This window comes from Bos taurus, chromosome 22 (genome assembly GCF_002263795.3).
Source record: "Bos taurus isolate L1 Dominette 01449 registration number 42190680 breed Hereford chromosome 22, ARS-UCD2.0, whole genome shotgun sequence".
NCBI classification, from domain to species: domain Eukaryota; kingdom Metazoa; phylum Chordata; class Mammalia; order Artiodactyla; family Bovidae; genus Bos; species Bos taurus.
The window spans coordinates 40,104,806-40,120,532 of NC_037349.1; the positions used below are offsets into that span (position 1 = coordinate 40,104,806).

The 15,727-nt window shown below is 42.5% G+C and overlaps 1 protein-coding gene across 8 annotated transcripts in view; it reads left to right on the forward strand.

Moving 5' to 3' along the window:
• Nucleotides 1–2,224: 2,224 nt before the first annotated feature.
• The window catches only part of FHIT (fragile histidine triad diadenosine triphosphatase), a 1,524,027-nt gene continuing 1,510,524 nt past the window's right edge, over nt 2,225–15,727 (forward strand). For 7 of the 8 annotated variants that reach the window (XR_009492299.1, XR_009492298.1, XM_024983061.2 and 4 more), the window contains exon 1: nt 2,273–2,375. The gene's annotated coding sequence lies outside the window, so the exon portion shown is untranslated. 8 annotated transcript variants of the gene reach the window in all.

Genomic DNA, 15,727 nt, shown 5'->3' on the forward strand with positions numbered 1-15,727 from the left:
TTTCTTCCAGGTTTAGTCTGGCTGCTGACATTTGTGTTGAAATGTCTCATGCCAATCAGCCTCAGAAAAGCTGGGACTGCTGAGCTGAGCCTATGCTCATAAAAGCTACAAAGAACTGTCATATTATAGGAAACAATCCCCAATTAACATAAGATTAGGTTAGGAAGCCTGAACAGGGGTTTTAATTCCTATGCAAGAAATTAGTCTGTACACATATTGATCACATTCCTGCTGTTTATCTGTAATTGTTTTCAATTTCACATAGTTTTCCCACAATTCTCTATTATTTTATGTGGCCATGGTGTCTGTGTGATACTCTGTAAACTGACCATAATCCACTGTGACAGTCTCTGAGTCAAGCTTCCTAAGACATCAGTATTTCACACCAGGACATTTTGTAGGACAACTTGCTACTCTCTGTGGGGTTCAAACATCAGAAAGGATGAGAGATCTAAGACCTGGTGTAATCACCTGCATGTAATGAAGCAGGCCACAGAAAAAAGTGAGAAAAAAAAAAAGTAGAAAAGAAAATGGTGTCAGAGAAAGCAGGGACAAATCTAAGTGTTTGTCCAAGTGTAAATGTTCTTTGTTTCTCCCTTTTAAATGTAAAAGATGACTGGCAAAAAATCTCTTTTTCCTAGGTAGTAGGACTGGGAGGAAAGGGAAGGAGGCAATATTAAAGAAGAGGTCTCTATAAAAAGCAGCATGGTATAGTCTGGAGGCCAGGATCCTAGTCCCTGTTTATGAGCTGAATGACTGTGTGAAAACTATTTAGCTGTTCTGCAAGTTTCAATTGCATTTATTTTAAAGTCAAGTTTGTTTCTCATCCTCCACTAGACCGGGAGCATCTAAAGGTTAGGAACTGAGAATGATTCATTTTCTCCAGTACCTACATGGCACTGGACACAGAATACACAAAAGATTGATTCTGAATTTAAACAGAGCCAAGCACAAGGGCCCCACGATGGTCACAGACAAATTTAATTTATCTGTAAAGCAAGTGAGAATAGAGAATAATTCAATTCCTCAAAATACATTTACTGAGTGTGGACTATATATATATATATACTGTGTGTAATATATATAGTATGGGTGTTTATATATATAATATATAAAATGATTATAATACAAATTTTATAGTATATAAACATTTATAATATATAAATTTATATTGTAATTATATAAATTTAATACATATAAAATGTTACACTATATGTATTACTGATATTGTATTTATACTTCCAGTAGAAACAGTGCTAGAAACAGCCATGATCAGAAAAAAGCGCCAAATCTAAAGCAGATCTTTCATTCTAAGGGCTTGAGTGAGTGAAAATCATTCAGTCCTGTCCAACTCTTTGCGACCCCATGGATTATCCAGTCCATGGAATTCTCTAGGCCAGAATACTACAGTGGGTAGCCTTTCCCTTCTCTAGGGGATTTTCCCAACCCAGGAATCGAAGCCAGGTCTCCCCCATTGCAGGCGGGTTCTTTACCAACTGAGCCACAAGGGAAGCCCAAGAATACTGGAGTGGGTAGCCTATTCCTTCTCCAGCGGATCTTCCCCACACAGGAATAGACCTGAAGTCTCCTGCATTGCAGGCGGATTCTTTACCAAACTAAGCCCTCATTCTAGGGGACAAGATGATAAAAAAAGATAAATTAATATACAATGCTTGGTTAAGAGCAAGAACTAAGGAGAAAAATAACATACAAAAAAGAAGAAAGGAATGGACAAGGGGGTCTGTGATACAATTTTAGTTAAGATACCAGGGAAACTCATAAACTGGATCAAAGTAAGGACTGAAGGCCGCGTTCTGAGAGAAACAAAAGAAAAGGCTTTAGGAATCAAAAAGATCCGGAATGAGGCGAGGAAGTGAGAGGAAATTCAGAGTGAGGAATAGTGAGGGGAGTAAGTTGAACGCATTTGGGAGGAAAGAAGGAAACAAAAATATAGCACAGCCTAAAGAATGATGTTACTTTCTACATTTGGTTAAAAAAAAAAACTGTGTGAACTATGACGAAACTCTTAATGAGGAGATTCTCACCTCAGCTTCTCTTCAGAGAGGTACGGTGTTCCCGACCCCTAAATAGGGATTTTGTTACTATAGCTTCTGATTGGCCTGGTGAAGGCGCGTGCTCTGCGCCTATTGGCCCGCGGCCCTATCCCCGGACGGGTAGCCATCTTGGGTCCCTTCCATACTGTACAGGCATCTGGGAGTTGTAGTCCCTGCTCTGTTCCGTCCAGTCGCGGGACTTTTTGCCCTCTGCTCCCAGGAACGTCAGGCAGCCACCCCCGTGGGCACAAGCCCAGGCGCTGTTCCTGCCCCGCGCTCCCTCCCTCTGCCTTTACTTCTCAGCTGCCAAGATCTTGGAAGGTAGGGGCTGTGGGCAAGCCCAAGTCGAACAGCGTTTCTGTGGCGCAGGCCCGGGTTTCCACACGCGTCTGGTCCTTACTCCGGCGGCCCAGTGGGGCGGAGTCTAACTGGGTCCTCGCAGCTAGTTGGGACGTGGTGGGGGTCTGTCCAGAGGACCTTCCCACGTCACCGAGCCTTTACATGGCTTGTTCCTGAGCATTGGCCCTAATCCTAACCTGCTCCTCTTCTGCTGTATTTTATAAGTGGGTAAACTGAGGCATGGGGTCACGCCAGCGGTTCCAGGGAGGCCCCAGCTCCCGGTCCGGTGGTGTAGTTGGCACTGGTCACTTTAGATCGTTTTCAGTTTCACTGTTAAGTAGCAGGACCTTCTGCTGCAACAGCTAACGGTCAGTGTTAAAACACCCAGCTCTTGGTTCCCGCGGTGGAGGGGGGTGGTTTGAACACGTGTCCAGAAGAGCCGAGCAGGGTACAGGGCAGGCAATATTTTGGGAGACAGTTTTACATTTAATATTTAAGAAACACAAAAAAATAATTCATTATAAGAGGAGAAAAATCAGTACTTTGTTGGACTTCCTTACATCTTTTTATGGCTTAATGTATGAAAACATGTGGGGATTTTAAAGGTATGTTCGTGTAGGGAAAAAAAGGTCGGTCAGTGAAACGAGCTGGATTTGCAGCCTCCTCTCTAGGATCAAATTCTGCCTTTGCTGTATGACCAGCCACTCACAGTGCATACCTAGGAAAAAAGAGCTCAACGCTCCCTGCCCAAGTGGCCTAAGGAGCTGCCAGGAGTTGAAATGTAAATGAAGTCTTGCCTGTGAAAGCTTGCCCCTTGCAAACTTACAGCTTTATTACTGTGGGTCTCTGAAAAACGTGCTGCAAACCAGCACAAAGTACGGCCAGAGGTTGTTTTAGAAAGGCTCTGAAACTTGCCGGGTTCCGGACTGCCGCAGGCGGCCCCAGCGCACATCTGTTAAGGTGTACCTGAACTCTCCACTTTCTGGCTCCATCTTCTCGCCGGCGGCCCGGACCGCGGAGGCTTCTGGGAGTTGCAGTCCCTCTTCTTGCTTCCCGGTGGGCTGGTACTCCACCTCCCAGCCTGCCATTTGGCGTGGTGAGGTGTCTCCTGGTAGATGAAGTTTCACTTCAGCCGTTGCGTGGAGCAGCTCCTTGACGCGGAACTACGACTTCCACTTGGCGCTGCGTTTTTGGCTGCCAATCTTGAGCCGAGTCTATTGCGATAGGTTTAGTAAATATGTTTTTGTTGATTGTTTACGTTCTTCAAGTATTAAGTATAGGAGATTCTTGTATACGCTCTTCTAAGTATATTAGGTAGGGATATGCATGTTTGCAAATAGTGAATACTATATCTCATATCTGTAGATGAGTAAAAAAACTTGGGAAGATGAATTGTCTGCGGTCACACATCTAGTAATAAAATGTAATATCTGTCTTATAAATAGACATTACTTTTAGTTATTATAGTTTAATCTTCTCAAGAGCTATATGAGAGGAACGGCCATTGTCATGTGCATTTTCCATGTTAGAAATCTAAGGCTAGGAAAATTAAGCAATGTGGCGAAGTTGACTCATCTAGTGAATCAGTTCAGTTCAGTTCAGTCGCTCTGTCGAGTCCGACTCTGCACCCCAGGGGACCCACGGACTGCAGCGTGCCAGGCTTCCCAATCCATCACCAACTTGCCAAACTTGCTCAAACTCATGTGCATTGAGTCGGTAATGCCATCCAATCAACTTATCCTCTGTCGTCCCCTTCTCTTGCTAGTGAATGGAAGTGAATAGAAGTACCAACATTGTAACCCTGTCTTCTTGACAGTCTCTGCTTAGAAAAACGTACAGGGAGCCCAGCCTTTGAGAGTATGGAATCTTTCCATTGTACCATGTTGTCTTTGTAGTTAGACACTAAATGGTATCGCTTCATTTATCTGAGGCAAAAATCAGAACAGTCCTGTCATATAGTACACGTTTCACAAATGTTAGCTATAAATAGTTTTATAATACCCTTATTTTAGAGAACAGGTAACTGGCCCAGGTAGTAAAGCAGTTTGCCAGAGGTCACACAGTTGGTTTATGTCAGACATGAGACTAGATCTAAATGTTTTCTTTCCAAGTCCTGGGTTATTTTCATTCTACCAACAGTCAACTAGCAGGAACACGAGATGTGAAGCTGTTTATATAATGGTTTCTCTCCTAACTTGTTCTTTTAGGCCACAGACCAGTACCGATTGTTGTGAAGTCTTGTTTCTTATTATTGGTCAGTTCAGTCGCTTAGTCATGTCCGACTCTTTGCTACCCCAAGAAACACAGCATGCTAGTCCTCCCTGTCCAACATCAACTCCCGGAGTTTACTCATGGCCATCGAGTCGGTGATGCCATCCAGCCATCTCATCCTCTGTCATCCCCTTCTCCTCCTGTCCCCAGTCCCTCCCAGCATCAGGGTCTTTTCCAGTGAGTCAACTGTTCGCATGAGGTGGCCAGGTATTGGAGTTTCAGTTTCAGCACCAGTCCTTCCAATGAACACCCAGGACTGATATCCTTTAGAAAGGACTGGTTGGATCTCCTTGCAGTCCAAGGGACTCTCAAGAGTCTTCTCCAACACCATAGTTCAAAAGCATCAGCATTCTTCGGCGTTCAGCTTTCTTCACAGTCCAACTCTCACATCCATACATGACCACTGGAAAAACCATAGCCTTGACTAGACTGACCTTTGTTGGCAAAGTAATGTCTCTGCTTTTGAATATGCTATCTAGGTTGGTCATAACTTTCCTTCCAAGGAGTAAGCGTCTTTTAATTTCATGGCTGCAGTCACCATCTGTAGTGATTTTGAGCCCCCAAAATTAAGTCTGACACTGTTTCCCCATCTATTTCCCATAAAGTGATGGGACCAGATGCCATGATCTTAGTTTTCTGAATGTTGAGCTTTAAGCCAACTTTTTCACTCTCCTCTTTCACTTTCATCAAGAGGCTTTTTAGTTCCTCTTCACTTTCTGCCATAAGGGTGGTGTCATCTGCATATCTGAGGTTATTGATATTTCTCCTGGCAATCTTGATTCCAGCTTGTGCTTCTTCTAGCCTCACGTTTCTCATGATGTACTCTGCATATAAGTTAAATAAGCAGGGTGACAGTATACAGCCTTGACGTACTCCTTTTCCTATTTGGAACCAGTATGTTATTCTATGTCCGGTTGTAACTGTTGTTTCCTGACCTGCATACAGGTTTCTCAAGAGGCAGGTCAGGTGGTCTGGTATTCCCATCTCTTTCAGAATTTTCCACAGTTTATTGTGATCCACACAGTCAAAGGCTTTGGCATAGTCAATAAAGCAGAAAGAGATGTTTTTCTGGAACCCTCTTGCTTTTTCCATGATCCAGCAGATGTTGGCAATTTGATCTCTGGTTCCTCTGCCTTTTCTAAAGCCAGCTTGAACATCTGGAAGTTCACGGTTCATGTATTGCTGAAGCCTGGCTTGGAGAATTTTGAGTATGACTTTACAGCGTGTGAGATGAGTGCAATTGTGTGGTAGTTTGAGCATTCTTTGGCATTGCCTTTCTTTGGGATTGGAATGAAAACTGACCTTTTCCAGTCCTGTGGCCACTGCTGAGTTTTCCAAATGTGCTGGCATATTGAATGCAGCACTTTCACAGCATCATCTTTCAGGATTTGAAATAGCTCAACTGGAATTCCATCACCTCCACTAGCTTTGTTCATAGTGATGCTTTCTAAGGCCCACTTGACTTCACATTCCAGGATGTCTGGCTCTAGGTGAGTGATCACACCATCATGATTATCTTGGTTGTGAAGATCTTTTTTGTACAGTTCTTCTGTGTATTCTTGCCACCTCTTCTTAATATCTTCTGCTTGTTAGGTCCATACCATTTTTGTCCTTTATCAAGCCCATCTTTGCATGAAATGTTCCCTTGGTATCTCTAATTTTCTTGAAGAGCTCTCTAGGCTTTCCCATTTTCTTGTTTTCCTCTATTTCTTTGCATTGATCGCTGAGGAAGGCTTTCTTATGTCTCCTTGCTATTCTTTGGAACTCTGCATTCGGATGCTTGTATCTTTCCTTTTCTCCTTTGCTTTTCACTTCTCTTCTTTTCACAGCTATTTGTAAGGCCTCCAAGACAGCCTGTTTACTTTTTTGCATTTCTTTTTCTTGGGAATGGTCTTGATCCCTGTCTCCTGTACAATGTCATGAACCTCCATCCATAGTTCATCAGGCACTCTGTCTATCAGATCTAGTCCCTTAAATCTATTTCTCACTTCCACTGTATAATTGTAAGGGATTTGATTTAGGTCATACCTGAATGGTCTAGTGGTTTTCCCTACTTTCTTCAGTTGAAGTCTGAATTTGGCAATAAGGAGTTCATGATCTGAGCCACAGTCAGCTCCCGGTCTTGTTTTTGCTGACCGTATAGCGCTTCTCCATCTTTGGCTGCAAAGAATATAATCAATCTGATTTCAGTGTTGACCATCTGGTGATGTCCATGTGTAGAGTCTTCTCTTGTGTTGTTGGAAGAGGGTGTTTGCTATGACCAATGCGTTCTCTTGGCAAAACTCTATTAGCCTTTGCCCTGCTTCATTCCGTATTCCAAGGCCAAATTTGCCTGTTACTCCAGATGTTCCTTGACTTCCTACTTTAACATTCCAATCCCCTATAATGAAATGTGGCCCCATATGGCATGGCTTAGTTTCATTGAGTTAAACAAGGCTGTGGTCCGTGTGATCAGATTGGCTAGTTTTCTGTGATTATGGTTTCAGTGTGTCTGCCTTCTGATGCCCTCTCACAACACCTACCATCTCACTTGGGTTTCTTTTACCTTGGACGTGGAGTATCTCTTCACGGCTGCTCCAGCAAAGCACAACCACTGCTCCTTACCTTGGATGAGGGGTACCTCCTCACAGCCTCCCCTCCTGACCTTGAACATGGAGTTGCTCCTCTCGGCCCTCCTTGCGCCCACCCTTATTATTGGTAAGGTTGTAATATTTCATTAATTCAGTAAGTGTTTTTTGAGTATTTTTATATGCTCATCTCCCTTTAGATATAGGGCCTTATGGATGAAAAGTAGCTAAGGGGTAGGGCTAGAATGACCTTATGAACTAATTAACTTTTTCATTTTAAAAATTAGGGAAGTAAAAAAAATGAGGGGAGTGAGGTACATCATGTTTCACAGTCCTCATATCATGTCTTTGTCAGAAATATTCTGGTTCTGCAAGGAGACAGGGTTCTGGAGGCCTCATAGTCCTGTAGTAGTAGTAGTAGCTGTGGTGGTATTAGTCATTCATTCATGTCTGACTCTTTTTGATCCCATGGACTGTAGCCCACCAGGCTCCTCTGTCCATGGGACTCTCCAGGGAGAATACTGGAGTAGATTGCCATTTTCTTCACCAGGGCATCTTCCCAACCCAGGGGTCGAACCTGGGTCTCCTGCAGTGCAGGCAGATTCTTTACTGTCTGACCATGAGGGAAGCCCCCATAGTACTGTATGATGTAACCTTTTAGGCTCATGCTTTCTTTTACTTAGTACCCTTGTCCTTGCCTTGTTCCTATAATTTTTGGTGGAATGCTTTAGGAAATGTTTCTGTGTCCCTGTCTTTTTATGTACATGCAGCTTCAGGATGTTCCTTTTGTATTTTGGGAATTTAGTCTTGTTTTGGCTGTTGTTTTTTTCTCTTTTGTCCTTTGAGACATGATAACAAAATCTGACATTGTGTTTGCATTCACATACATTTGAAATCGAATCCTTTAATACAGGTTATCATAAATGAACACATGAGTTGTTTGAATTATACAAAACTTTTGTTTTAGAAGACACATTGGTCCTTTCAGTTATGTATTCACAGATAATAAAGTAGATGATTCTCACCTGTCATGTCTGAAAGATGGTTTTTTCATGATTAGATAATAAAGTAGCAGTTCTAGAGACTTCCCTGGTGGTCTAGTGACTGAAAGTCTGTGCTCCCAAAGCAGGGTGCCCGGGTTCATCCCCTGATCAGGGAACTAGATCTTGCATGCCGCAACTAAGACCATGCATAGCCAAATATTAATAAATACATATAAAAATTAAAGCAGCAGTTTTTTAAATTACTGGCTAAACATTCCTGAGATAGTCACTATGGGACATGTTCTGCTCATCACCCCTGTCCCACCAGCTTTTGTCTAAATGACAGTCTGATCAATCATCTTCCAGCATACTGCTTGACCACTGGTAGACACTGAAAAAGTATTTGTGGAATTGCATTCATAAGCACCTTTGAGCTCTGTTCCCACATTTCCCCCTTGAATCTCAGTTTTCTCTTTTAATGTTGAAGTGCAGCTTTGAAATAGTAGCTGTAGCAGGTTGCTTTCAATGTCTACATTGCAGAGAAAAATTTCAGCCTTTGAGGTCATCCTCTGAGGGATTGTTTCTTTGGGAATGTCCAGGTTTGTGACTTCTAAGATGAGAAAGTGATTCAAATAGCAAAGCACAGAGAGTAGTCTGAAGCCTGTGATTCAAATCCCAGCCCTGCCTCTTCAGCATGTTACTAAACCTTTGGTTTCCTCTTCTGTAAAATAGGGATAATAAGCACTTGTACCTTATAAAGTGATGATAAAAATTAAATAAGATAGTGTGTTTAAAGCTTTGAGTATATTTTCAGGCACTCAGTAGCTTGCATTCAATAGATGAATAGATCTTATTTTTGTTATTATTAATGTAAAGTTGTTTATGAAAATATATTTACTCAAGATTTAAACTAGAGGTAGATCCCTATTTTATAAAAGTGTCTGTCATTTGTTTACTTAGAGTAGCAAGCTTGGTGAACACATATAAAATATGAAGTTAGGGCTTCCCTGGTGGTCTAGTGGTTGAGAATCTGCCTGCCAATGCAGGGCTCACTGGTTTGATTTCTGGTTGTTCAGGTTCCCACATGCCACAGAGCAACTAAGCCCCGTGTGCCACAACTACTGAGCCAGTGCTCTGGAGCCCAGGAGCCACAGTTACTGAGCCCCTGTGCTGCAACCAAGAAGGCCATGCGCCTACAGCCTGTGTTTTACAAAGAGAATCCACTGCAGTGAGAAGCCCATGCATTGCAACAAAGAGTAGACGTCCCCACCCCAGCCACAACTAGAGAAAGCCTGCATGCAGACAAAGACCCAGTAGAACCAAAAATAAATCAATCTTCAGGAAAAGAGTGTAGTTAACTGCAACGCTTGATAACCCATCTTGTCAGCCCAGTGAAACTCTCTTGCGTAGGCAGATAGTGAAGCTTTTGGCTCTGCATTGCCTGCTGAGAGGTGCCTGATCTCTGGTTTCATCTATATGTGAAATCTGGGGTTGAAAAGCGGCTGACTGTCAGTGGGGCCTTGTGTCCACTTCTAGAAAGGACTGGGCCTATCTCAGGAGCCTCAGGGTTAAAGTGAAGCAGTTGTCATCTAGCTGATGAGTAAGCCCAGGGCAATGGCCATGTGGACACGGCAGTGCTACTTTCTAAAGCTGACAACTTCAATGGTCATGAGGTTACTGACGGAAAAGGGGTTTGCTCTTTTTCTTTTTGGCCAGGCAGCATGTGGGATCTTAATTCCCCCACTAGGCATTGAACTGACACCCCCTGCAGTGGAAACGCAGAGATTTAACCCCTGGACCACTAGGGAAGTCCCAGAAAACCGGTGATATAGGGGACAGGAAAGGAGAAACAGAATGAGGATCATAGGGGACTTCCCTGGGGTTCTGTGACTAAGATTCCACAGTCAGTGCAAAGGGCCTGGGTTTAATCCCTGGTTTTCAGGGGATTAGATCCCGCATGCCACAACTAAGAGTCCTGTATGCTGCAACTAAAGATCCTACGTGCTGCAACTAAGGCCCAGCGCAGCCAATTAAATAAATATTAAAGCACCACCAACAAAATGAAGACCATAGCAAGAGCAAAGAGAAGAGGAATGAAGGAAACAGTCAAGGCCCCCAGTCGGGTTATCTTAATGTAGTTACTGAGCACATTTACCCTGCTTCTAGCTGTGTGCCAGGCGCTGCACTGCTATGTGTTGGAGATGCAGCCTTGAATGCTACTGACACAGAGGTGATCCTGGTTGTATATCCTAAGCAGTGAAGAACTTGAAGGAGAGAAGGAAGGAGGATAGAGTGTGTTGGGACTTGATAAGCAGAAAGGTCTCTGTGCTTGGGAAATACAAATCATTGAAAGGGAGACATGAGGCTGCAGAGGCAGGCATGGGTGATAGTTTGCAGAGTCCAGTTACCTGTATTGTAAAAGAATTCCAAACTTTATTCAAAGGTATTTGTGAGACCATTTAAACATCTTTTTTTTTTTTAAGCCATTCAGTTGTGTCTGACTCTTTGTGACCCCATGAACTATACAGTCCACATTCAGGCCAGAATACTGGAGTGGGTAGCAGTTCCCTTCTCCAGGGGATCTTCTCAACCCAGGGATTGAACCCAGGTCTCCCTCATTGTCGGAGGATTCTTTGCTAGCTGAGCCACCAGGGAAGCCCAAGAATACCTGATAGGCTGGTATCCTATAGCCTTGGGTAGCCTATCCCTTCTCTAGGAGATCATCCCAACCCAAAATGGAACCGGGATTTTCTGCATTGCAGGTGGATTCTTTACCAGTTGAGCTACCAGGGAAATCTTAAGGGGACAAATAAAATTATTTGATTTATTTTTTAAAGAGTTTGGGGTGCAGTATAGATGATGAATTTCTGAGAGGTCATAGTTGATGTGAGAAAAGCAGATAGGCCTGTGTTTCTTTAACGTATATTTGAATCTCCTGCTACTTCTGAAATGTGTAGACTGATTCAGCAGAATCAGAAATTCAGTGGGCCAGAAATTCAGTGTTTCTAACAGGCTGATGCTGCTGGTCCATGGACTATACTTTGAGTAGCAAGCAGGTACTTAGGAGATTCTTCAGTGTTCTAGGTGAGAGATCATTAAGAGAGTGGACTCTAGAGAGCAGAAGACCTGAATTCTAAACTTGGTTTTATCACTTACTTGCTGTGTGACATTGGGGAAAATGACCTAATTTCTTTGAGCCTCAGTTTCCTTATTCTCTGTGAAATGGCGGGGCGGGGGGGGTAATAATTTCTGTTGCTTTAATCATGTTTTAAATTTTGAATGAGGTCACCCCTGGAAAGGGTTATTGTGCTTGATACAGTAATTGGCATTCAGTACATGGCAGCTTTGGTTTTATTCTTGGTGTTACTAGTAAAAAACCACATTTTGCATCCTGCTCCATGTTTCCTTATCATGTTTTGAATACTAGGTGAAATAGGCTTTTGAATATTCAAATAGTTTTGAATACTAAGTGAAATAGGCTTCCTTTATTTCCACTGTTTTTGCTCATGTCTCACATGTGAAGTGCTGAACTTATTCCAATCATTTGTAAAAATTTGAGCTTTATGGGCAAAGAAGTATATTTCTTGCAGCAATTGACTCTTAATTTGATGGCAAAAAAATCTAAGCTTTTTCTAAATTTGAGGGAAAAATAAGGGAAAAGTGATTTGCTGAAGGATTTAATACAATTTAAATATTACATATTTGGGGTGAATTTACATGTATCCTAAGGTTTTCTTATAATGATAAATAAGAAGGAAAAGAAAAGAAAATTGAGAAACTGGTTAAGAGGTTCACAGAAGGCACTCAATGACCGTATTCTGGAACTTAAAAGACCCTGAATCATTTTGTGTTTACTAGTGTTCCTCATTATGGATTTATTTATTTTTATTAAAAATCAGAGTTCCATTAAAATTCAGTGTATTTTTCAGTTTCTCAGGCTCACAGCTCTTGGAACTAAAACCCATCATAGATAATGTTGAAGTATCAGTGCTTCCTCATGAGGTTTAATGCATGCATATTTTAGTTGGGCACAGGCTGGAGGAGAGTATGGTCTGCAGTCATTTAATTGCTAAGTTTGTTTTATGTGATAAGAACAAAATTTTTATTTTCTGCAAGACGTGAAGTCTCCTTTGTGTGCCTTCCGTTAAAAAAAAACAACAACAAAAAACTCACTGCTATTTCCCTTCCACGTCCACTGCAGGACAGAACCTATTTGGTCATGTCAGTAGATGCTTGAGTGATGCCTCGAGGCTGGATTTTGTGTGTGTGCTTGGAGCCCTGAGGACAGGCAGAGGAAGGGGCTAGAACCTGCTAGAATAAGATTGTTTCTCTAAATCCTGAAGTACCGTCAGTCTCTGTCCAACCTCTTCCAGGAACAAGCCTAGTGAAGGAAGAGGTAGTAATCTGCAGGAGGTCAGGGGAAAGCGGGAGGGAGAGACAGAGACACAAGGGAGACAGAAAGGGAAAGAGAGAAACAAATGCAGAGGGCATGGAAGGGGTAAATCAACAAGAGGATGGTTGGGTGGAGGGGAAGGCAAGGTGGTGTTTTGGTTTTTCATTCCACAAATATGCATGTAGATGGTGCCTCTGAGGTTGTGCTGGGCACAGCTTACATGGCTCTACACACAGAGAGGCCTGATTACTGTGAAGTGTTGATGCCTTCATCAACAGGGAAGTGATGCTGGGGCTACAAAAACAACAGGTGGCTCCCAGTTGGGTTCTGCCAGCTGAGGGGGAAAAAGCAAGGCCAGTAGACAGCGGCCACAGATAAATCTGCAGCTGAGGCCCTCTCTGGCCTCTGTTTGCAGGACAGAATGCTTCCTCTAAGCTACCACTTCCTCTCATCTCTTGAACTTCCACAAGGCAACAGACCAAGGTCTCCCTGGCCCAGAGGAATTAGCTGTGTTTGGCTTCCTAGTGCAGATGAAACAGCTGAGTCCAGCCCTTGTGTGTCAGGGCCTTCCTGGAATTATACGCAAGCGTGGTTTGGCCAGAAGCTTCTGCACTTCTAGCTGGCTCCCAGGTGCTGCAGATGTGGGACCATGGGTCACCCTTGGAATAGCAGTGTTCTAGATCCTTAGAGCTTCCACTGTGTTCCCATACTATTTTTTTTAAGTTAAAATAGAGTTGATTTACAATGTTAGGTTAATTTCTGCTCTACAACAAAATGATTCAGATATATGTATGTATATATATATATATTATATATAGTCATGTCCGACTGTTTGTGAACCTATAGACTGTAACCTACCATGCTCCTCTGTCCGTGGGATTCTCCAGGCAAGAATACTAGAGTGGGTTGCCATTCCCTTCTTCAGAGGATCTTCCTAACCCAGGGGTCGAACTTGTGTCTCTTAGGTCTCCTGCATTAGCAATCATATTATTTACCACTAGCACCACCTGAGAAGTAGGTAAAATGTAACAATATTTATATATATAAATATTACATTCTTCGGTTCAGTTCAGTCTCTGAGTCGTATCCGACTCTTCGCAACCCCATGGACTGCAGCACACCAGATTTCCCTGTCCATCACCAACTCCCGGAACTTACTCAAACTCATGTCCATTGAGTCAGTGACGCCATCCAACCATCTCATCCTCTGTCGTCCCCTTCTCCTCCTACCTTCAATCTTTCCCAGCATCAGGGTCTTTTCCAATGAGTCAGTTCTTCACATCAGGTGGCCAGAGTATTGGCGTTTCAGCTTCAGCATCAGTCCTTCCAGTGAATATTCAGGACTGATTTCCTTTAGGATGGAATGGTTGGATCTCCTTGCAGTCCAAGGGACTCTCAAGAGCCTTCTCCAACACCACAGTTCTAAAGCATCAGTTCTTCAGCCGCTCAGCTTTCTTTATGATCCATCTCTCACATCCATACATGACTACTGGAAAAACCATAGCTTTGATCGGATGGACCTTTGTCAACAAAGTAATGTCTCTGCTTTTTAGCATGCTATCTAGGTTGGTCATAGCTTTTCTTCCAAGTAGCAAGTGTCTTTTAATTTCATGGCTGCAGTCAGCATCTGCAGTGATTTTGGAGCCTCCCAAAATGAAGTCTGTCACTGTTTCCATTGTTTCTGCATCTACTTGCAATCAAATGATGAGACTGGCTGCCATGATCTTCGTTTTTTGAATGTTGAGTTTTAAGCTAGCTTTTTTACTCTCCTCTTTCACCTTCATCAAGACAGTATACAGCCTTGACGTTCTCCTTTCCCAATTTGGAACCAGTCCATTGTTCCATGTCCAATTCTAACTGTTACTTTTTCACCTGCATACAGATTTCTCAGGAGGCAGGTCAGGTGGTCTGGTACTGCCATATCTTTAAGAATTTTCCACAGTTTGTTGTGATCCACACAGTCAAGGGCTTTGGTGTAGTCAATAAGGCAAAAGTAAAAAAAAAAAAAAAATAAGGCAAAAGTAGTTGTTTTTCTGGAATTCTCGCTTTTTCTGTGATCCAATGGATGTTGGCAATTTGATATCTGGTTCCTCTGCCTTTTCTAAATCTAGCTTGAAATCTGGAAGTTCTGGGTTCATGTACTGTTGGAGCCTGGCTTGGAGAATTTTGAGCATTAGTTTGCTAGCATAATTGCAATTGTGCAGTAGTTTGAACATTCTTTGGCATTGCCTTTCTTTGGGATTGGAATGAAAACTAACCTTTTCCAGTCCTGTGGCCACTGCTGAGTTTTCCAGATTTGCTGGCATATTAAGTGCAGCACTTTCACAGCATCATCTTTCAGGATTTGAAATAGCTCAACTGGAATTCCATCACCTCCACTAGCTTTGTTTGTAGTGATGCTTCCTAAGGCCCACTTGACTTCACATTCCAGGATGTCTGGCTCTAGGTGAGCGATCATACCATCATGGTTATCTGTGTCATTGAAATCTTTTTTGTATAGTTCTTCTGTGTATTCTTGCCAACTCTTCTTAATATCTTCTGCTTCTGTTAGATCCATACCATTTCTGTCCTTTATTGTGCTCATCTTTGCATGAAATGTTCCCTTGCTATCTCTAATTTTCTTGAAGAGATCTCTATAGTCTTTCCTATTCTATTGTTTTCCTCTATTTCTTTGCATTGATCACTGAGGAAGGCTTTCTTATCTCTTCTTGCTATTGTTTGGAACTCTGCATTCAGATGGGTATATCTTTCCTTTTCTCCTTTGCCTTTCGCTTCTCTTCTTTTCTCAACTATTTATAAGGCCTCATCAGACAACCATTTTGCCTTTTTGCATTTCTTTTTCTTGGGGATGGTCTTGATCACTTTCTCGTGTACAATGTCACAGATCTTCGTCCATAGTTCTTCAGGCACTCTGTCTTAGCAGATCTAATCCCTTGAATCTATTTGTCACTTCCACTGCATAATCATAAGGGATTTGATTTAGGTCATACCAGAATGGAGAGTATAGTAAGTAAAATCTACAGCAGTTTCAGACCTAAGTTCCTCTTACTATTTCTCTGAACATGTACAGAAACTCATTTCCTCTCCTTATTGGAGATTACACCTTGTATATTGTATTAA